Here is a 21,887-nt window from a genome sequence, read left to right as displayed (position 1 = left end):
TTCTTCTAGTAGTTTCATAATTTCAGGTCTTACATTTAAGTTTTTAATCCAGTTTGAATCTATTTTTGTGTATGGTGAAAGACAGAGGTCTAGTTTCATTTTTCATTCATTTTTCTGCATATGGATATCCAATTTTCCCAACACCATCTTTGAATCTTCCCCAAGCCCTTTGAAACAGCAATTCTTTTTTTTTTTTTTTTTAACTTCATCCTCCTTCTCCAATCTAGTTAAGAGAAGGAAACTTTCTGGGGATATGAGGTTTAAACTGATGGACCATTAACAGCATAACAAAGCAAAAGGAATTTTCCGGGTCACCAGCCAACAACTTTAGAGTAGTATTTAAAATTCACTTGCTTAGTGGGGAGGGAAAGCACTTGTTCAAGAGAGGGTGGGGGAAGGATTTCTCCCAGCTGATGGGGAACTGGAGAATGCCCTCTTTTTGGGCAGCAAAACCAGTAAACATCATAACACAAGGCTTGGTTTGTGTGCGGATCTTTTATCCTTGTAGATACAGATTACAATGCAGATTTTGGAAAGAAAATGTCTGTCTGCTGAAACCATAAATAAAAAGTTTCTTTGGCTTCAGATTTAAGGAACACCTGGATCCCTGCTCTGGCTTCAACCCTGATTTGCTAGAAGATAACATATCCATAAATTTCTTCTGAGCCCACTGAACACACACACAGACACACACACACACACAGACACAGACACAGACACACACACACACACATTTATACAGATATTGCCTTATTCCAGCTGTGGCAGCGTTTAGCAGAAGAAGAACGTTGGCCATATTGTCTTTCCCCCACCTCATTTTGCATTTCTAAAATGTATTTGCTGGCGGTCTGGAAAGTCAAAAGCAGCTTTAGCAATTAAGTGGTAAGCAGAGCTGTTCTAGTAGAAATGTTATAGGGATCACTTTTGCTCCTGAAGGAAGAATGACCAATAGAGTCTTGCTGAAATTCAGTAAGAATTTCACCTCCCTATCATACGCCTTCCCCAGTGTATTGCTCCAGGAACTTCCATAAACCTATGACCACTTACATAGACCTTAAACTTCCTATAACCTCTTGATCCCAGGATTTTCTGGGGGCCCTGCCAAATTGCAGAAGGCTGTGTAACTAGTGTTATACACATTTTAAGATCTTTCTAGTATAGTGGCTTCTAGACTTTTAAAAAAGCAGCAGAAGCATTTTAAAGGAATGCAAAATATGAAAACGAGATTAAAACTATTGTTTCTGGTTGAAGCCAATCACAATGTTGCTCAAAAGGGGTCCTAGGAAACAAATCACAATTTTAGAATATCATTTTTTTTTTTTTTTGAGACTGAGTTTCACTCTTGTTGCCCAGGCTAGAGTGCAGTGACGCGATCTCAGCTTACTGCAACCTCTGCCTCCTGGGTTCAAGCAGTTCTCCTGCCTCAGCCTCCCAAATAGTTGGGATTACAGGCATGCGTCACCACGCCTGGCTAATTTTGTATTTTTAGTAGAGATGGGGTTTCTCCATGTTGGCCAGGCTAGTCTCGACCTGCTGACCTCAGGTGATCTGCCCACCTCAGCCTCCCAAAGTGCTGGGATTACAGGTGTGAGCCACCACGCCTGGCCTAGAATATCATTCTATCATGACTTTAAGTAATTTTGGCATTTAATGGAGTTCAAACTCCTTACTATGCCTATACAACACTTTTGATCCAGCCCCTGCCTACCTGAGCTCACACAGTTATTCTCAAGTTGTTTACTCCTTGGTTTTGTTGGTACAAATCTTCTACTAGCTTCCTGGAAAGAGATACACAGAAGTAAATATCGGCTCACTGCAACCTCCAGCCCCCAGGGTTCAAGCAATTCTCCTGCCTCAGCCTTCCGAGTAGCTGGGATTATAGGGACGCATCACCACACCTGGCTAATTTTTGTATTTTTAGTGGAGACGGGGGTTTCACCATGTTGGCTAGGCTGGTCTCAAACTCCTGACCTCAGGTGATCTGCCCGTCTTGGCCTCCCAAAGTGCTGAGATTACAGACGTGAGCCACTGCGCCCTCCCTGTTTTCATATTCTGATTGATAGTTTTGCTAGGTATAAAATTCTAGATTTTTTTAGCTTCTTTTTTTGTTGTTGCTACATTAATAAATGTACATATTTTCAGGGTACATGTGATAATTTCATGTACTCATATAATCAGGTCAGGGTAATTGGGATATCCATCATCTTAAATACTGATATTTTCTTTTTGCTTAGAACATTGGATTATTTTCTTCTAGCTATTTTGAAATGTACAATTGGTTGATGTTAGCTATAGTCATCCTATTGATCTATTGAACACCAAGTCTTACTTCTTCCAAGTATATACTTGTCCCCATTAATCAACCACTCTTTATTTCCCACTCTCCCCTACCATTCCCAGCCTCTAAATTATAAATTGTTCCTTGACACCACCACCTCTGTTCCTCGATAAGCCTAGACCTATCCAGTGTCCAGGTCTTTAAACTAGAAGGGTTTTTTTTCCCCCCGCAATTGAACACATATCCCCATCCTCACCCTTATACCGGTGTAGCTAACACTTCATTATTCTTATCTGGGAAACTTCCCTTCCTGCCACCTCTCCTTCCAAGGCTAGGTGGATATGCCTCCTAGGAGATCGCACAACACCTGGTGCTTATCCTCTTCATATGCTCATTTGTCATATCATTACCACCTGTTAACTTGTCTGTGTCATCCACTCAATTGTGAGCACGACAGCTGAAAATTCACAGCCATAGTGCCACTCAATAAATATTTATAGAACAAATAAATAGATGAATGGTCACAATAGTATTTTTTATTAGAAGATACAATCTATGATAAAATGTTTGACAAATGCCCTTACCAGTTGGTGCATGCTCCAGACTTTAGGGTAGAGAATAGGATTGCTTTAGGGGGAAAAATGTCACTTTGACATTAGGAGCATAGAAAGAGTTCTTATGAATTCTTGTTCTAGTCTTTACCATCTTGGGAAGAAAGGGGGTTTGGAATGAAAATTGAATTCATCAGCCAGGCGTGGTGGCTCACGCCTATAATCCCAGCACTTTGGGAGGCTGAGGTGGGCATATCACGAGGTCAGGAGATCGAGACCATCCTGGCCAACACGGTGAAACCCCGTATCTACTAAAAATACAAAAATTAGCTGGGCGTGGTGGCGCACACCTGTAGTCCCAGCTACTTGGGAGGCCGAGTCAGGAGTATCACTTGAACCCGGGAGTCAGAGGTTGCAGTGAGCCAAGATCACACACCTGGAGATTCTCACACTTCCAGCAGATCTCCCCAACTTTAAACTCCTGACCTCAGGTGATCCATCCACCTCAGCCTCCCAAAGTGCTGGGATCACAGGCATGAGCCACGGCACCTGGCCTTGGCTATTATTATAATAGACAATTCAGTCCCTGTTTTTGGAGCTGAACTTTGGCCTTGACTTTGTTTTATTCTTTCTGTCACTGATCAGCCTTGCAAATAGTGATTTCCTGCCAGTCCCTGCCTCTGTGACCACTCTTGATTGTTCAAAGTATAGCTCTGCAAGCACTGGCTAGGGACAGTTTCCAACATGCAAGTTCATCTCGGACCCCACTTCATCATTCCTCCTGCCCCCAGCACTCCTGGATGCTATGCTGAATTGTTTTGGTACCTTTGGTTTGCGAGCCTTCTTAAGCCTTTCTTTCTTCTACTTTATTATTATATTGTATTATAAAAGCAATAGATACTCATTACTTTAAAAAATGTAAAAGTACAGAAGAGTGTAAAGTGAAGAGTAAATGTCTCACTCCCCACCCAAACCCCCATTCCTACTCTGGAAGTAAGTCAATTCAAGTTAGCAGTTTCTCATGTGCATTTCCAGAAATCACCCATGGCTACACAGAAGCATATACACACTTCTGCATATACACATATGCACTGTTCTGTGTCTTGCTTTGTTCTCTTAACAGTCTTGAACACCTTTTTGTATCCACACCTAATAGATCCACCACACACTGCTTAATGACAACATAGCTTTCCTTTGTAGAGATCAGCCATTGTTGATTTCCTCCGTCCCCTACAGGTGGACACTTAGGTTGTTACTACTAAAACATTACGATAAACATTCTTGTATACAAATTTCTGTGGACTCCTTCAGTTTTAAAATTATTTGATTGCCAAATTAGACCAGAATGACCAGAAGCATTTCTTTAAATGTGGTTCTACCTCCCGAGTTCTCCACCTATACACAGTGTTCAGTCCCTGGGCCCACTGACTCACTCACTGGTCAGCAGCACAGCCACCTACGTCCTCATCTCAAAATAGAAGAAAGGTCATGGGATGCTTCCTCATGATCCCACTCAATAGGTGTTCACAGAAGCCACATATCTCCCTTTCTCTGGAACCACAGGAGAAATCCTGGGCATTTGGGAATCGAATTTCAGAAACCGGTTGCACTCTCAAGTACCCTTGAGGAAACCCCAGAGAAGGAACGAAACGCGTTTTTGGTTCTTGAGACACAATCCCAGGTGTTTTCAGTGGTGCTGGGATGGGTGTGTGTGACAGCAAGGACAGTAGCTGAAATGGACTTCAGGCGGTGGCTGGGAAGAGGTGAACACAGGCCTGTCATCAGCAGTGACGCGGCACTATTGTCCCGGCCCACATCCGTCCTCAGTGCCTGTCCTTTCTCAGGCCAAGGACAGGATGGGCAGGCAGGAACTGGGACTGCTTATCCCCAGCTCATCCTGACTCATCCACAACTCCAAGCAGTGACTGACTGTGCCCTGGGAGAAGCCTTAGGGGCCTGGGTGAAAACACAGCTGGAAAAGGTGCCCCTGGGCTGTGTCCAACTGGCTTACTGATCACTCTGTGACCTGCAGTGAGTTTCTGAACCATCCTAAGCTTCAGTTAGCCCATTTCCCCATTGGTATAAAAGCCACACCAACAGCCCCCGTCTTAGACTGTCCTTGAGAGCAGGATGTACACCAAGTGCTTAGCACAGGACATGGTGTTACAAAAGCAGTCAATAAATATTTGATATTTGCCTCACTGATGTTTCCCTCTGGCCTAGCCTAGCATACAACTTAGAGTAGGTGCTTAATTAGAATTTTTTTTTTTTAAATAAATGACTGAATGAACAACCTCTTTCTTTCTAGAGGGCAGACAGGAAAATTGCAAAATGGCCCCCAAGGCCTCTCTAACTTCCTGTGTCACGCCATGCTTTTCTTTAGGGCTGTGGCAGATTAGTGACAATGTGGTTTGGTTTGTTTTTCTCTCAGTTGTTTCTTCTTTGCCTCCCTCCTCCTCCTCCTCCTCCTCCTCCCCCTTCTTTTCCCTCTCTCTCTCTCTCTGGCTTCCCAGGAGAAAAGATATTCTATTCTTCCTGGCTCATCCTCAAGACCCAGTTGCATATGATGAATAGTAAGTTCAGGGTCAGGGTCCTAGAATGCAGCCTTCACCTCAGAGTTTCTAAGGAGAAACCAAGTCCCAGAGCCATGGAATATTAGAGGAGTGAGGAAAAGAAGTGCATTGTATTCACTCAGTGAACCTCTACAGAGTATCTCCTACTTCGACTTCGGTCTCCCCTGTGCTCCTCACCACGCTGGCCTGGCCTCTGCCTCTGCTGGGAGGGCTTCCTCGTAGGTAATCCTCAGGGAGTGCCCATTGCTAAGCCCCTCTTTCCTCCATTCTTACCCCTCACAACCTCTCTACAACACTGAACACTTGATATCCCTCTCCTAGCACCTTTCTCCTCCTTCAGTTTCTCTGAGGGACTCCCACTTTTTTTTTTTTTTTGAGACAGATTCTCGCACTGTCGCCCAGGCTGGAGGGCAATGGTGCAATCTCGGCTCACTGCAACCTCTGCCTCCCTAGTTCAACCAATTCTCCTGCCTCAGCCTCCCGAGCAGCTGGGATTACAGGCACCCGCCACCACACCCGGCTAATTCTTTGTATTTTCAGTAAAGACGGGGTTTCACTATGTTGGCCAGGCTGGTCTTGAACTCCTGACCTCATGATCTGCCCACCTCAGCCTCCCAAAGTGCTGGGATTACAGGCGTGAGCCACTGCGGGATACCCCTTTTTGTCATCCTCCCCACTTCCCTCTCAGTTTCTGCTTCTTGTCTCCTGTTATGAGCTGAACTGCATTCCACCCAATTAATATGTTGAAGTTCTAGCCTCCACCAACTCAGAATAGGACCATATTTGGAGATAGATCTTTAAAGAAGTAACTATGTTAAAATGAGGTCACCAGGGTGAGCCCAATATGACTAGTGTCCTAACAGTAACAAGAGAAAATTAGGACACAGAGCAAGGGGAGTCCATGTGAAGACACAGGGAGAAGACAGCCATCCCCAAGCCAAGAAGTGCAGTCTCAGAAGACATCAATCCTGTCAACACCTTCATCTCAGACTTCTTGCCTCCAGAATTGAGAGAAAATACATTTCTGTTGTTTAAGCCACCCCGCCTGTGGTACTTTGTTATGGCAGCCCTAGTATTAAATGTGGATTTGAACCCAGTATGGTCTAGCCTCAAAATTTTTTTTTTTTTTGAGACGAAGTCTCACTCTGTCATCCAGGCTGAAGTACAGAGACATGATCTCAGCTCACTGCAACCTCTGCCTCCTGGGTTCAAGCGATTCTCCTGCCTCAGCCTCCCAAGTAGCTGGGATTACAGGCGCGTGCCACCACGCCCAGCTAATTTTTGTATTTTTAGTAAAGACAGGGTTTCTCCCTGTTGGCAGGCTGGTCTTGAACTCCTGACCTCAGGTGATCTGCCTGCCTTGGCCTCCGAAAGTGCTGGGATTACAGGCATGAGCCACCATGCCCAGCCTCAAAACTCTTATACTACATCATTCTACTCCTCTTTCTCTCTGCAAAAATGTAAAGGAATTTGTTCAGTTTCTGAGAGTATGGTAGCCATACTATCAGATGGCCTTCTGATTAAAAAAAAACACACACAGACAAACATTGAATGAAATCTCTTTTTTTTTCCTTCAAAAATGCATTGCTGAACTGGCAGAAAAGTAAGGAATATTCAGAGACCAACAAAAGAAATGAAAAAGGGAATTCTGAAGCATAAGTGAGTGCACAAGACAGCTTTAGATTGAGGATGTCTGCTACAACTTGATGACTTGAAGCTTCCATTTTGATTAACATAGGAGGTGAGGGGGACAGGAGATAAAGTTCCTTGAACAAGGAGCTCTGCTGCCCAGGCTGGTCATGAAGTACTGGGCTCAAGCAATCCTCCTGCCTCAGGCTTCCCAAAGTGCTGGGATTATAGGTGTGAGCCACTGTGGCTAGTAGGAGTTCCTAATAGGAATAAACCCCAGTAAATATAGCTGTTAAAAGTAAATATGGGCCAAGGTGGGTGGATCACTTGAGGTCAGGAGTTCGAGACCAGCCTGGCCAACATGGTGAAACCCTGTCTCTACTAAAAAATACAAAAATTACAATGGGTCATGCCTGTAATCCCAGCACTTTGGGAGGCCGAGGCAGGTGGATCATGAGGTCAGGAGTTTGAGACAGCCTGGACAACATGGTGAAACCCCGTCTTTACTAAAAATACAAAAATTAGCTGGGCGTGATGGCACATGCCTATAATCCCAGCTACTTGGGAGGCTGAGGCAGGAGAATCGCTTGAACTTGGGAAGCGGAGGTTGCAGTGAGCTGAAATTATGCCATTGCACTCTAGCCTGGGTGACAGAGCAAGAATCTGTCTCAAAAAAAAAAAAAAAAAAAAATTAGTCAGGCATGGTGGCACACCCCTGTAATCGCAGCTAGTCAGGAGGCTGAGGCACACGAATCTCTTGAACCCGGAAGGTGGAGGTTGCGGTGAGCCAAGATCACCGATTTCAACCCATACCTCAAAGAAATGCCCACAAAGTTTCAAGAAACTTGAGCTTAAAGTTAAAATCACAAAACACACAGGAAATAAGGCACCATGAGCGAGTACCAACAAAAAACAATAGACAGCATCATCAGACCCACAAAAATATGAGATATAGAAATGATCAAGCACAGAATATAAATAGGTATATTTACTATATTTCAAGAAGTAAATGTGAGGCTTAAATACATGAGCCAGGAGCGAAAGGCTGTAAAACAACGAAGCCAATTTGGAAAAAACAAAACAAAACAAAAAAACCTAGTGTGGTTTAAATAGCAGACTAACAACACTTTTTGTTTTTGTTTTTTTGAAACAAGGTCTTACTCTGTTGTTGCCCAGGCTGGAGTGCAGTGGTGTGACCATGGCTTGCTGCAGCCTTACCTCCCAGGCTCAAGCAATCCTCCCATCTCAGCCTCCTGAGTAGCTGGAACCACAAGTGCATGCCACCATGACCAGTTAATTTTTTAATTTTTTTGTAGAGACGGGGGTCTCGCTATGTTGCTCAAGCTGGTCTTGAACTCCCGAGCTCAAGCAATCCTCCTGCCTCAGCTTCCCAAAGTGCTAGGATTACAGGGTGAGCCACCAGGCCCAGCCTAAACACTGTTAAAGGCAGAATTCATTTACTGGAAGATGGATCTGCAGAAATCTAGAATGTGACCCACAGATACAAAGAGATTAAAAAAATACAAAGAGCAACATATGTGACATTGGAAGATAAAACGAGAGTTCCAATACGTATTTGTATTTAATAAAGAAAAGAATGAGGAAGAGGAAGTATTTATATAGAACAGGACAGAGACTAGAGTGAGGTACGTGATATGTGTAGACTACAAAATTTAATGTAGACACTCACTCTCAGGGCCAGCCTTATATTTACACAAGCTCCATAATGAGCACATCCTTAAATTTTGTGCCCTAGGTTCACACTAGTTATAGTCTTGAGAATTTTTACAAATTGTTGTAAAACACCAAGCTCTGGGTCCAGAAATTCCAGGGGTCCAGGATAAAGAAAAAAAAATTCACGTCTAGATATATTACAGTGAAACAGCAGAGGGCCTGGGACAAATACACATCACTTTTGTTTTCTTTGTTTTTTTTTTTTTTTTTTTAGATAAGATCTTGCTTTGGCCGGGCGCGGTGGCTCACGCCTGTAATCCCAGCACTTTGGGAGGCCGAGGCAGGCGGATCACGAGGTCAGGAGATCGAGACCATCCTGGCCAACACAGTGAAACCCCGTCTCTACTAAAAATACAAAAAAAAAAAAAAAGATCTTGCTTTGTCTCTCAGGCTGGACTGCAGTGATAGGATCACAGTTCACTGCAGCCTCAAACTCCTGGGCTCTAGGAATCCTCCCACCTCAACCTCTTTTCTTTTTTTTTTTGGACAGAGTCTGGTTCTATTGCCCAGGCTGGAGTGCACTGGCATGATCTCAGCTCACCGGAACCTCTGCCTCCTGGGTTCAAATGATTCTCCTGCCTCAGCCTCCTGAGTAGCTGGGATTACAGGCACCCACCACCACGCCCAGCTAATTTTTATATTTTTAGTAGAGATGGGGTTTCACCATGTTGGCCAGGCTGGTCTCGAACTCCTGACCTCAGGTGATCTGCCCACCTCAGCCTGCCAATGTTCTGGGATCACAGGCGTGAGCCACCGTGCCTGGCCCACCTCAGCCGCTTGAGTAGTTGGGACCACAGATGCATCCCACTATGCCCAGTAGATTTTTATTTTATTTATTTACTTATTCATTTTTTATTTTTTAAATTTATTTTTATTATTTTTTTTGAAATGGAGTCTTGCTCTGTCGCCCAGGCTGGAGTGCAGTGGCGCGATCTCGGCTCACTGCAAGCTCCGCCTCCCGGGTTCAGCCATTCTCCTGCCTCAGCCTCCCAAGTAACTAGGGCTACATGTGACTGCCACCGCGCCCGGCTATTTTTTTTTTTGTATTTTTAGTAGAGACGGGGTTTCACCGTGTTAGCCAGGATGGTCTCGATCTCCTGACCTCGTGATCCGCCCGCCTCGGCCTCCCAAAGTGCTGGGATTACAGGCGTGAGCCACTGCGCCCGGCCAATTTTTATTTTTTGTAGAAACAGGGTCTTGCTATGCTGCCCAGGCTGGTCTAGAACCCCTAGGCTCAAGCAATCCTGCCTTGGCCTCCCAAAGTGCTAGGATCACAGCCGTGTGCCACTGTGCCTAGCCCAGATGAATTTTTATTTTTATTTTATTTTTTTGAGATGGAGTCTCACTCTGTCAACCAGGTTAGAGCGTAGTGGCGTGATCTCAGCTTACCGCAACCTCTGCCTCCTGGGCTCAAGCGATCCTTTCTGCCTCAGCCTCCTGAGCAGCTGAGACTACAGGCAAGAGCCGCCACACCCGGCTAATTTTTTTTTTTTTTTTTTTTTTTTTTTTTGAGACGGAGTCTTGCTCTGTCGCCCAGGCTGGACTGTAGTGGCGCTCGGCTCACTGCAAGCTCCGCCTCCCGGATTCACGCCATTCTCCTGCCTCAGCCTCCCGAGTAGCTGGGACTACAGGCGCCGCACCCCGCCCGGCTAATTTTTTTGTATTTTTAGTAGAGACGGGGTTTCACTGTGTTAGCCAGGATTGTCTCGATCTCCTGACCTCGTGATCTGCCCGCCTCGGCCTCCCAAAGTGCTGGGATTACAGGCGTGAGCCACCGCGCCCGGCCTAATTTTGGTATTTTTTGTAGAGATGGGGTTTCGCCAGGTCGTCCAGGCTGGTCTCAAACTCCTGGACCCGAGCAATCCTCCTACCTCAGCCTCGCAAAGTGCTGGGATGACAGGCGTGAGCCACCGTGCCCAGCCCAGATCAATTTTTAAAAAGATACAGTCAGACTCACTACATACTTCTTAGTAGGCACAATGGAAGCTAGAATTCAGCAGAATGGTATTTTCCTCATTGTGCTGCCAAACAACTAGCGACCAAGAATTCTACTCAAGAATTCAAATATGAAGATGAAATAAAGCCATTTTCAACCCAATAAAAACTGACAGAATTTACTACCAACAGACTCTTACTAAAGGAAATTCTAAAGAATGAATTTCAGGCAGAAGGAAGTCAATCTTAGACATATGGTCTTCTAACAAGGAACAGTGAAAAAAGAGATTGGTAGTTCTGTGGGTCAATGTGAGCAACATTTGACTGTATAAAGAAACAATAAAACTGTCTAATCTGGCCTAAGGGAAGAAAAAAAAGAATGAAAGCACCGGACTACAGAATATAAACGTGTATATGTGTTGAGGTAAAGGGAGAGGGCAGAGATTGAAGTTAATGCAATTTAAGATCCTTGTATTCAGGTTTTATTGTTTTTTTTTCTTGGGGGTGATGGAGTCTCGCTCTGTCACTCAGGCTGGAGTGCAGTGGTGCGATCTCAGCTCACTGCAACCTCCGCCTCCTGGGCTCAAGCCATTCTCCTGCCTCAGCTTCCCAAGTAGCTGAGATTACAGGCACGCGCCACCACACCCAGCTAATTTTTGTATTTTTAGTAGAGACAGGGGTTTCAGCATGTTGGCCAGGCTGGTCTTGAAGTCCTGACTTCAGGTGATCTACCCTTCTGGGCCTCCCAAAGTGCTGAGATTACAGGCATGAGCCACCGCACCTGGCCAGGTCCTTGTATTCTTCAGGAGGATAGAAACTGTGATTAACTTTTTTTTTTTCAGACAGGGTCTTACTCTGTCACCCAGGCTGAAGTGCAGTGGCATGATCTGGGCTCACTGCAACCTCCACCTCCCAGGTTCCAGTGATTTTCCTGTCTCAGCCTTCCGAGTAGCTGGGACTACAGGTGCCCGCCACCACGCCCGGCTAATTTCTGTATTTTTAGTAGAGACAGGGTTTCACTAGGTTGGCCAGGCTGGTCTCAAACTCCTGACCTCAAGTGATCTACCCACCTCGGCCTCTTAAAGTGCTGGGATTACAGGTGTGAGCCACCACCATGCCCGGCCTGTGATTAACTTTTTAAATATCTAGAGGATCCACTAAAAGAAGAGATGGAGAGACTGTAACTTCCTAGGCAATCAATGGGAAAAAAAGAGATGATTAAAAAAAAAAAAAAAAAAAAGCCCAATCCATAAGAAGACAGGAAAGTAGAAAGAAACACAAAAATAAAACCAGGACAAAGAGAAGAAAATAAGATAGAAGGAAATCTGACTAATTTAATAATTTTCAATACTCATATTAATGCAAGCAATCTGAAATGTACTCCACTACATACCCCAAGAAGCTTATCCAGTGTAGCGAAAACAGTGAAAAGACAAAGCTTGTCCAACTTGCTAGGAAACAAAATCCAGTAATACATGTGTATCACAAGCAAAACAAAGGAGTTAGGGTAAATGACTGCTAAACTTTCCTCCTGCTTTTTTCCAGCCTATATAATTTCTCCATAAAGTCAAGCAGAACAAATTTGGTCATTTGAGGAGAGGTTATTTGATAAAGAAACTCTTTGCAAACATAATAGACATACTTTGCAGAGTGTAGGGAAACTACAGGGATGGTGCAGCACCCTGGAACCAGGAACAACAGGGTTCCACTGTCTCCTAGAACCGAAGGGGCAGCGTGGGGATGGGCAGTTACCAGAACCCATTGTGGTCCTTGCAATGGGTGGCCAGAATGAGCTTTTCAAAATGCAAATTAGATCTTGTCACCCCCTAACACAAATACTTACACACATATCCACAGCTTCAAGTTCTTTAATAGTATCCCATTGTCTTTAAGAAGCATAAAAGTGCAGATCCCTGAGAGAGCCTTCAAAGCCTTTTGTGATCTGTCCTCAGCATGGGCCCTGTCCCCCCCATATTTCTAGCTCTTCCTGAGATCAGGGTCCACCTCATTTTCAGCCCCATAGTCACACTGGTCTTTTTGCATTTCCTTGGATTCACCGTGATCCCTCCAGCCTCAAGACCTTTGCATATGCTGTCTTCTGCCTGGAATATTTCTCACTCCACTTTCCAAACCCCGCTTAACACCACTCATCTTTTAGCTCTGACCTGAAATGTCGCTTACTAGAGAAACTTTTCCAAACTCTGTCTTCATTATATACCTTTAGAACATTACTGCCTCTCCTGCAGAAGACTTACTGCTGTTGTCATTTTCTACTTATATTTATGCAATTAATTTTTCTTTTTTTTAGAGACAAGGTCTTGCTCTGTCACCCAGGCTGGAGTGCAGTAGTACAATCACGGTTCCCTGCAGCCATGAATTCCTGGGCTCAAGGGATCCTCCTGCTTCAGCCTCCCAAGTAGGTGGGACTACAGGCGCACACCACCACACCTGGCTAATTTTTTAATTTTTTGTAGAGATGGGGTCTTGCTATGTTGCCCAGGCTGGTCCCAAAGTGCTAGGGTTAGCAGTGTGAACCACCACACCTGACCATATTTGTGCAATTATTTGATGCATGTACGTCCTACTAAATTGGAAGCTCCATGAGGGTGAGAATGGCACCCTTTTTGCTCACTGCTATACAGTGGCTGGCACCTAGCAGAAGCTCAGTAAATACTGATGAATGAAGGAATGAAAAATCCTCACCAGGTGTAAAGCACTTTGTCCAGAAACAAATACTATATACCCCAAGAAGCTTTTCCCAGTTTCATTACACAGCTTGCACTCATTCATTCACATATATATTTTTAAATTTACATTTATTTTGTAGAAACAAGGTCTTGCTATATTGTCCAGGCTGGTTTTGAACCCCTGGACTTAAGCGATCTTCCCACCTAGGCCTCACAAAGTTCTGGGATTGCAGGTGTGAGCCACTGTGCCCAGCCCATTCACATATTACTCACTTTCCATTTCTCTGGGTCAGAGAGAATTAAGGGCAGCTTCCTTCAAGGGCCTCTCTGAAACATCAAAACAGCCCCTGGGCTTTTAATGACATGAACTTGGTGGGAGAACCTCCAAGTCAGCGATGGCAGATTGGCCAGGCATCCCAGCAAACCTGGTGGGCACTCAAAGTGGAGGACAGGGAGCCTCTCCCCATCTGGGCCCGTCAGACCCAGAGCAAAGGCAGCTGGATTGAACAATCAATCAGGAACCTTTCCAAGGGTCCTAAATGGTGGCTGGGGCCATAGGCAATGGCACCTAAGTGGCTGAATTCCAGGCATTTTGGCAAAGTGGGGCTGAAGGAGTTTAGTTGGTTCCAGATGATTGCTAACCATAGAGAAAACCCTCTGCTTTAAAATTCACACTTGGGGAAAAGGACCAAAGCATTTCCTTCGATTAACAAAATCTGCATCCTGTTCTCTGATTTGATTGACTTTACACGTGGATGGTAATGACTATGCCTTGGCTTCCTATCCTTAAAGAGGATAAAGATTTTTAGGCTCTTTAAGGGCATCGATAATAACAATAATAACAGTAGGCCAGGCACGGTGGCTCACACCTGTAATCCCAGCACTTTGGGAGGCCGAGGCGGGCAGATCACAAGGTCAGGAGATCGAGACCATCCTGGCTAACACGGTGAAACCCCCGTCTCTACTAAAAATACAAAAAATTAGCTGGGCGTGTGTGGTGGCACGTGCCTGTAGTCCCAGCCATTCAGGAGGCTGAGGTGGGAGAATCGCTTGAACCAGGGAGGCAGAGGTGTTATAGTGACTGCACTCCAGCCTGGGTGACAGAGCAAGACTCAGTGTCAAAAAAAATAAAATAATAATAATAATAACAATAGCAGCAACTAACATATACTGAACATCACTCTGTGCCAGGCTCTGTGCTAAGTTATTCATTTTATATATATATAATCTCTTTTAAACCTTTGTGGAAATCAGCTCATATTGGTCCCCTACCGAAAACCATTCAGTGATTTTTCATCAATCTTAAAATGCAACTATTAACCATGGCCTTCAAGGCCCTATGACCTGGCTCTGCCTATTTCTACTGCCTTTCTCAAACAGCCCTCTCCCTTGGCTAGTTAGCTCCAACAAAATCAACCTTCCTTCTGCTCTTTACATACACCACGCTTGTTTCTGCCTCAGGCCCTTGCACCAGCTAGCCCTTCTGTGTAAAGCACTGTTCCTTCACTTGAGTCTCAGCTCAGGCATCACCTGCCTGATTTCCCTACCACCCTCACCTCATTGCTTGACCACAGCCCCCTGATACCTCCAGAGCATGTATCACTATCTGAAATGATCTTAATGATTTAACTACCATCCCTCTCCCCTAACTAGAATGTACATTCCATGAGAGCAAAGCCTTATCTGTCTTGTTCACTTCTGAATTCTCAGTGCCCGAAACAGAGCCCAGCAGGCATTCCATAAACATTTCTCAAATAAAGGAATGGGTGGAAGACCCAATGAGATGAGCGCTCCCGTATTTACACTATTTGATAGATAAAGGACCTGAAGCTTAGTGACATTGGGTGACTTGCCTGAAGTCACAGAGGTAGTAGATAGGTAGAGGAGATGAGTGAGAATCTAACTGAGGCCTAGCTGACTCCAAGACTTGTGCACTTAATCACTACACAAACTGAGATTCATCCCATGAGTCGTGTCTCAAGGGATGGGCAGGCTGGTCTGAAACTCCCGACCTCAGGTGATCCGCCCACCTTGGCTTCCCAAAGTGCTGGGATTACAAGCGTGAGGCACCGCGCTCAGTGGAGGTTTAAATTTTATATGCTCCCCTCATTAGACTAAGCTATTTGAGAGCAAGGGATTCCTCTAACTCATTCATTATTGTGTCCTTGGGGTCTAGCATGGTGCCTGGTAACTAGAACGGGCTTAAATATTGGTTGAATGAATGAATGACCAAATGAAGTGGCATGAATGGAGGCCAGAGTAGTAAAGGTGGCCCAAAGCACAAATGTCAAGTCAGAAAGACAGGCCCAGCCCCCATCCCTCCCACGCAGTGTGAAAGCCAAGATCAGGCCTCCACAAAGTCGCTGACCCAGATGCGTCCAGATGGGCATTCCTTATCCCTGTGCTTCTCCTGAGGGTCCCGTTCTTTTATATAAAGGACACAGACACTTATGAGGTGTTTACTGAACCACCCTATGGAGTTGGAATCATTATGCCCATTACATAAATAAGATTGAGGCTCTAAGTGATCAGTAACTTGCCTAAGATCTCTAAACAAACTAAGTGGCAGTACCCTGGGCCAAGTCCGTTTATGGAGTTCCCAGAGCCAGAGCTTGCCAACCACTGTCACATCTGAGTGTTCAGGGTTACCAGGGAATTTCTGTGATTTTCAAGCAAGGACTAAGGGGGTTACTCCTGGCCACTGGTGGGTTGTGGTTTTTTTTGTCTTTTTTTTTATTCTTCATATTCCCTGCTCACAATGGCTGTTCTGGATTTAGCTCTCACATCTGAAATGGACAGTGTGCTTGCATTTAAATGTGAATTTCAACAAATGCAAATTTGAACTGTGCCATAGAAATTCATGAATGAAAACCAGGGGTCTTGGAAGAAGGGCAGGGAAAAGGAAACTAGTGACCTGTGTTATCATAGCCAAGTTAAAATCTTTAAAATCTCCGTTACACAAAACAACTAAAAGACCACAAAAATAGCTATGCACCTGGCTCTGAGCTAAGTTACTTGAAAAGCATCATGCCATTTAGTGCTTACAGCAACCCTCTAAGTAGATGCTATGTATATTCTCTTCCTACAGTCAAGGCCTGAAGAGATTAAGAATTATGCCAAGTCACCAAGTGCTTAACATGTCCCCCCCTTATACAGATTCAAGAGAACCAACAGCATATACATTCAGCATTATATCACACTACCTGCTACCACTGAAACTCTTCAAACAAGGGTTGATCTTGGTTAAAATCAACCCTTTGGTCAACTATTTAAGGTAGCCAACCACACAATTAAAAACACTTTTTTTTTTGAGACAGGATCTCACTTTGTCACCCAGGCTGGAGTGCAATGGTGCCATTTTGGCTCATTGCAGCCTAGACTTCCCGAGCTCAGGTGATTCTCCCACCTCCACTTCCCAAGTAGCTGGGACTACAGGCACGCGCCACCATGCCTGACTAATTTTTTGTATTTTTAGTAGAGACAGGGGTTCACCATGTTGCCCAGGCTGTTCTTGAACTCCGGGACTCAGGCAATCTGCCAGCCTCAGCCTCCCAGAATGTTGGGATTACAGGCGTGAGCCATCGTGCCCGGCCTCAAAATGCTTTTGTCCTGCAAAAACTGTTCTAGTTAAAACATTGATGACAACTGCAGTATAACTGTTTTAACTTTTTATTAATACAGACTTTAAAAAAATTTTTAGATTGTTTTTCTGAGTTCTTGATGCACCCAGATAAATGAGCTTCTGTTGAAATTCTAACTAATTCTTTGCATCAAAACAGTTGCATATGTTGAATAATCATCTAATATGTATTAGCTCAATCACGGCTTACTGCAGCCCCAACCTCCCTGGCTCAAGCTATCCTCCCACCTTAGCCTCCTAAGTAGCTGGGGCCACGGACGTGTACCACTACACCCAGCTTTTTTTTTTTCTTTCTGTAGAGATGAGGGGGAGTCTCCTTATGCTGCCCAGGCTGGTCTTGAACTCCTTGGCTCAGGTGACCCTCCTGCCTCCCAAAGCACTGGGATTACAGGCGAGCCTGGCTTGGGCACTGTTCTAAGTGCCTTATATTCAATACCCCATTCAAGCTCCGCTCAACCCTTTGTGGTAAGTACTACTATCAGTTTTCAACTGAGGCACATAAAGTTTGAATAACTTGTCTGAGACTATGGAGCATGTAAGGGCAGGATTTAACCCTAGCAATCTGTAGGCAGTGTCTGTCCATCTGTCTTTCAAGCTGTCCAGCCCAAAGCTGAAATAGCTGAAACGCTGAACCAGAAAGCTTAGGAGGTAGTGCCAGGCCAGAGTTCGAACCTCTTGTTCTGACACATCGTCTCTTCCTCAAAGGACTAGGGTCCCCAAGGCTCTTTCCTGGTTCTGGGCCTTCTACCACTGAGCTCAGCCTGGCTAAGTCTGAATTCTGCAGATCTGAGCTCTGGGAAACCTTCTTGAGGGCCTCAGGCTGTGCCCAGCTCCTTTGCTCTCTGTACTTTGTATGCACTGCTGATGTTAACTGTAATTAAGTGATTCTTTGATCAACTATTTGTTTAATGTCTATCTCCCGAACTTGACTATAAATGGTAGCAGTCCAGAATTTCTACCCAGGTGGAAGGAAATAATCTGTTTGGGTAGGGGGGCCTTTGCTTCCATTGCTTAATACTTGCTAAGGTTGAGAAATGTCAACTGAACACAGAAATGAATGGGGGTTCTGATGGAGATTGTAGGAAGAAAACACATGCCATCCTCACCTCTCCATGCCCTCCCTGTGGCATCACCACCGACTATAAGCCCTATAAGGGCAAAAATTGTGTCTGTCCCTTTTCTCACTATAACTGTTAACAGCTGGCACTATGCCTGAAACATAAGAAGTATGTCACAAAAATAACACAAAAAAATAACAATTTTTTGTGGAATAAATAAAATTTTAAAATGGAGCCTTGCACTTCTGGTCTGCAAAAGAGGGGTGACACAATCAAGACCCAGCTTTTTTTTTTTTTTTTTGAGACGGAGTCTCGCTCTGTCACCCAGGCTGAAGTGCAGCGGCGCGATCCCGGCTCACTGCAAGCTCCGCCCCTCCAGATTTAAGCAATTCTCTGTCTCAGCCTCCGGAGTAGCTGGGATTACAGGCACATGCCACCACACCTGGCTAATTTTTTTGTATTTTTAGTACAGACGGGGTTTCACCATCTTGGCCAGGCTGGTCTTGAACTCCTGACCTTGTGATCCACCTGCCTCAGCCTCCCAAAGTGCTGGGATTACAGGCGTGAGCCACCGCGCCCAGCTGAAGACCCAGCTTTTTGAAACAATTTTACATATGAAAACATGCTGCACATACAACTGGCATACAGTAAGTGCTCCAGAAGTGACTGTCATTGAATTGGAATTCCTGCTTCTTCTCAATCCCACTAACTCATCTTCCAGGTCCTAGCAAGGCTAGGAGATTAATAAAAGAACAAAGCTCAAAACTGAACCTACTCTACTCCCCTGGCCACAATCTGGTGGGAGTGAGGCTGTTTTTATTGGAATCAGGGTAAAAGATTGTCACTAGCCCTGGCAGGAATGCAACTTTGTTAGGATGTGCCTCTAGCAGAAAAGTTATACCTGGGGAAGACATCGAGTAGCTTTGGAATGAACAGAGTCAGATGAAGTAGAAAAACAAATCCAGCACAGGCGTACCGGCCACCCAATCCCAAAGAAGGAACATGATGTCTTCACCCTGCAATGGAGCAAATGCTCTGCATTCCCCAACCACCTTTCGTTCTGTCCCCTCACCCCCTAAACTGTGGCCCCAGGGCTGCTGGAGAGGTTTAAAATACAAATCAGAATGTGGCAGACCTTGCTTAAAATCCTTAATAGGATGACATCTGAATTCCTCACCAGGCTCACTTCAAACTTGCTCATAAAGCTGTGGCCACAGAGGCCTTCTGTCAGTGCCTCCAATATACCAGGCTTTTCCCACACACGGCCTCCACCCATGCTCCCTCTGCCTGAGAGGTTTCTCCAGTCCTCCCTCAGATTCTCAGTCTTCAGGTCTCAACTCACAACTAGAAGCCGCCCTCTCAGAGACATTCCCTGATGACCAAATCAGAATCAGCTCCTTCCACCATCCCCCACCTCCCCATCAAGCAACATACCCCAGAGAAAGCTCATTTCCCTCCTAGCACTTATAACCTCATGTTGCAGTCTGTCTGTCTTTTCAAAAGACTGTGAGCTTCACAAGGGCAGGGAGGGCTGTCTGTCCCTCACCACTGAGTCTCCGGAGTCAGGGCAGGCCCCACTACAGAATCGATCAATGAATGAGTGAATGAATGAATGAATGAATGAATTTTTCATAACTGCTGCTCCAAACCATTCCTCAGCTTAGGTTGCAAGCACAACCAGAATATGACCTCCAGAGCCCTTCTAGACGCTCTGAATCTCGCTGTACTTAAACATTAGAGGCCCCTCCCAGCTCAAGACTGGGAGCTCCTCCTTCTCCCCACCACAGGCTGGGGTCTCCTCGCATTCTCTTTCAGGGAAGCTGAGAAAGACTATGAAATGTAATCCTGTCTGTCTCTTGAGTTTCTCTAATAAAGAAAACAGGACAGCAACCCCCCTCCCCGCGGCTCCTCCAATCCTCCTTTTCTGCCATAGATTTAAGATTTATTTATTCCCATCCTTCTAATTGTTTCAGCAACGGCCATGGGTGAGCACCAGCTGGAAAATTACTGCTTCAACTTTCATTGTTTAAAATGCTTAAATGACATGCGAGAAACAGGTTTTTAGATCTGTGATGCTGAGAAGGGTTGGTAGCAAAGTAAAGCCAGGTTGCAAAGACCTAGAAAATCAGTGCTACAATTTACTAGCTCTTCCATATACCCGGTGCAGGACCCTTGGCCTCAGTTTCTACAGCTGACAAACAGAGAGGGCGATACTGGACTTCAACACCCTTAAAAGGAAGTCCTGGACAGCTGTACCCATTGTTCTGGCGAAGAGTTCTCTTGGTCTTAGAGAAAGGTCTCGCCCCTGAAAGGAAGGCTGAGGTTCCCTAGGGGAGAGTCTGCTCTGCCCTCAGGAGCTGGGTAAGTACACGGAGAGGTGAGCCAAATGGTGAGAAGGCATTTTAGACTAGGACTCGGTGACCTTGGGCTGCCTGTCTCGAGAGTCCCAGCCCCAGCCCTAGGCCAGACCTCAGCCCTGGGCTGGGAGCCTTTCATTGGTTCCTCTGACAACAGCCAAGCACAATCCTATAGTGGCGTAGGAAGAAAAAGACTGCCACACAATCTCCCCGTGAGGCCAGAACAGCGGCAAGACAGACCTTACAAGGGACTCAGGGCCAAGCCCTGGTCCAGACTCTGCTCTTATCCACGCATCAAAGCCACCCCCCGCCCCGGACTTCCCGGAGGCTACAGGCTCCTCCGTTCCAGGGAGGAGCAGGGCCTGCCGCGAGGGCTCCCCGCCTTCCTGGAGTCAGGCCTAATGGCGGGGGCTTTTCTTTTCACCGGCTTGAGCTGATCCTCACCCCCGCCCCCCAACGCCACCATCATTAACAGCAAAGAAAGGATCCCCAGCCATTTCCATTTCCTCTGCGGCTCAAGAGCCCCGTTGTTATTTAATCCTGAGGCCACCCCGGCAGCATCCTCGGCGCAGCCGGCTCCACCCATCCACCTGGCCAGTTCTCGGCCGCTCCCACTTCCCCGGAGGGAGGCTGGTGAGAGGTGGGGGATATTGGGGAAAGGCGCCTACAACAGCAAAGGGCCGTGGGCCTTCGGTGGACCGAGGCTTCTCAGGCCAGCGTCCTGTGAGGGCTGGGAAACCGACTGGGACAGAAAGAGGACACCTAGCTAGGGCGGCAGAGAGCGGGCAGACGCCTGGGCACTGCAGACATTGCACTGGGGCGGGGGGCGGGGGGAATGCTGGGAGGCGAGGGCCAGGCTTCCTCTGGCTGAGTTGCCAGAATCGCCCCGGGGGGTACTGGAGCCGGAAGAGGCCTGGGCCCAGTCACTGTCTACACCCAAGAAATGGGGGGGAGGGGCGGCCAGCACTCACGAGAGATTCAGCCTCAGGAAAAAGAACCAGATTCACTCACCAATCCTCACCCCACCCTTTGATATGAATGATGGACATTTTTCTAATTTTTGGTAAACGCAGCTTCAAGACCCCTCCCGCCTGGCGTCTCTGGTCTAGAGCAAGAGAAGGCCCCCAGTAGGGGTCCTCCAGCCCCCCCTTTTGACTGCCTGCGGGGGGCAGAGATCCCCAGATCTAGGTGTGTCCTCCCCCACCCTGCTCTCAACCCGGGATCCGGAGGCCGCAGCGCCCCCCACCCCCCAGCGACACTGACGGTTCCTGCCCAGGCCCGCAGTGGCGTGAAGGTGGCCTTTACCTCCTCTCGCAGGCTGGGAGGGGGTGCAGCCCGCGCAGCTGGCCCAGCTGCAGCAGTCGCCGCCGCCCTCCATTCATTAAAAAAAAAAAAAAAAAAAAAAAGCAACAACAACCTCCACTGGAACCTCCACCCCTCTTTGT

General features: G+C 46.1%; 1 long non-coding RNA gene across 1 annotated transcript in view; it reads right to left on the bottom strand.

The window, feature by feature from the left end:
• LOC129036938 (uncharacterized) overlaps positions 1-21,825 on the bottom strand; it is a 257,911-nt gene extending 236,086 nt beyond the window's left edge. Inside the window, exons 1-2 of the long non-coding RNA XR_008502690.2 lie at positions 21,748-21,825; positions 1,709-1,778 (exon numbers count right to left, since the gene is read on the bottom strand). This is a non-coding gene — a long non-coding RNA (uncharacterized LOC129036938). The remainder of the gene's footprint in view (positions 1-1,708; positions 1,779-21,747) is intronic.
• Positions 21,826-21,887: the final 62 nt, after the last annotated feature.

This window comes from Pongo pygmaeus, chromosome 4 (assembly GCF_028885625.2).
Source record: "Pongo pygmaeus isolate AG05252 chromosome 4, NHGRI_mPonPyg2-v2.0_pri, whole genome shotgun sequence".
NCBI lineage: Eukaryota > Metazoa > Chordata > Mammalia > Primates > Hominidae > Pongo > Pongo pygmaeus.
Note: the sequence above shows the minus strand (reverse complement) of the source record. Positions and strands in the feature narration are given on the sequence as shown.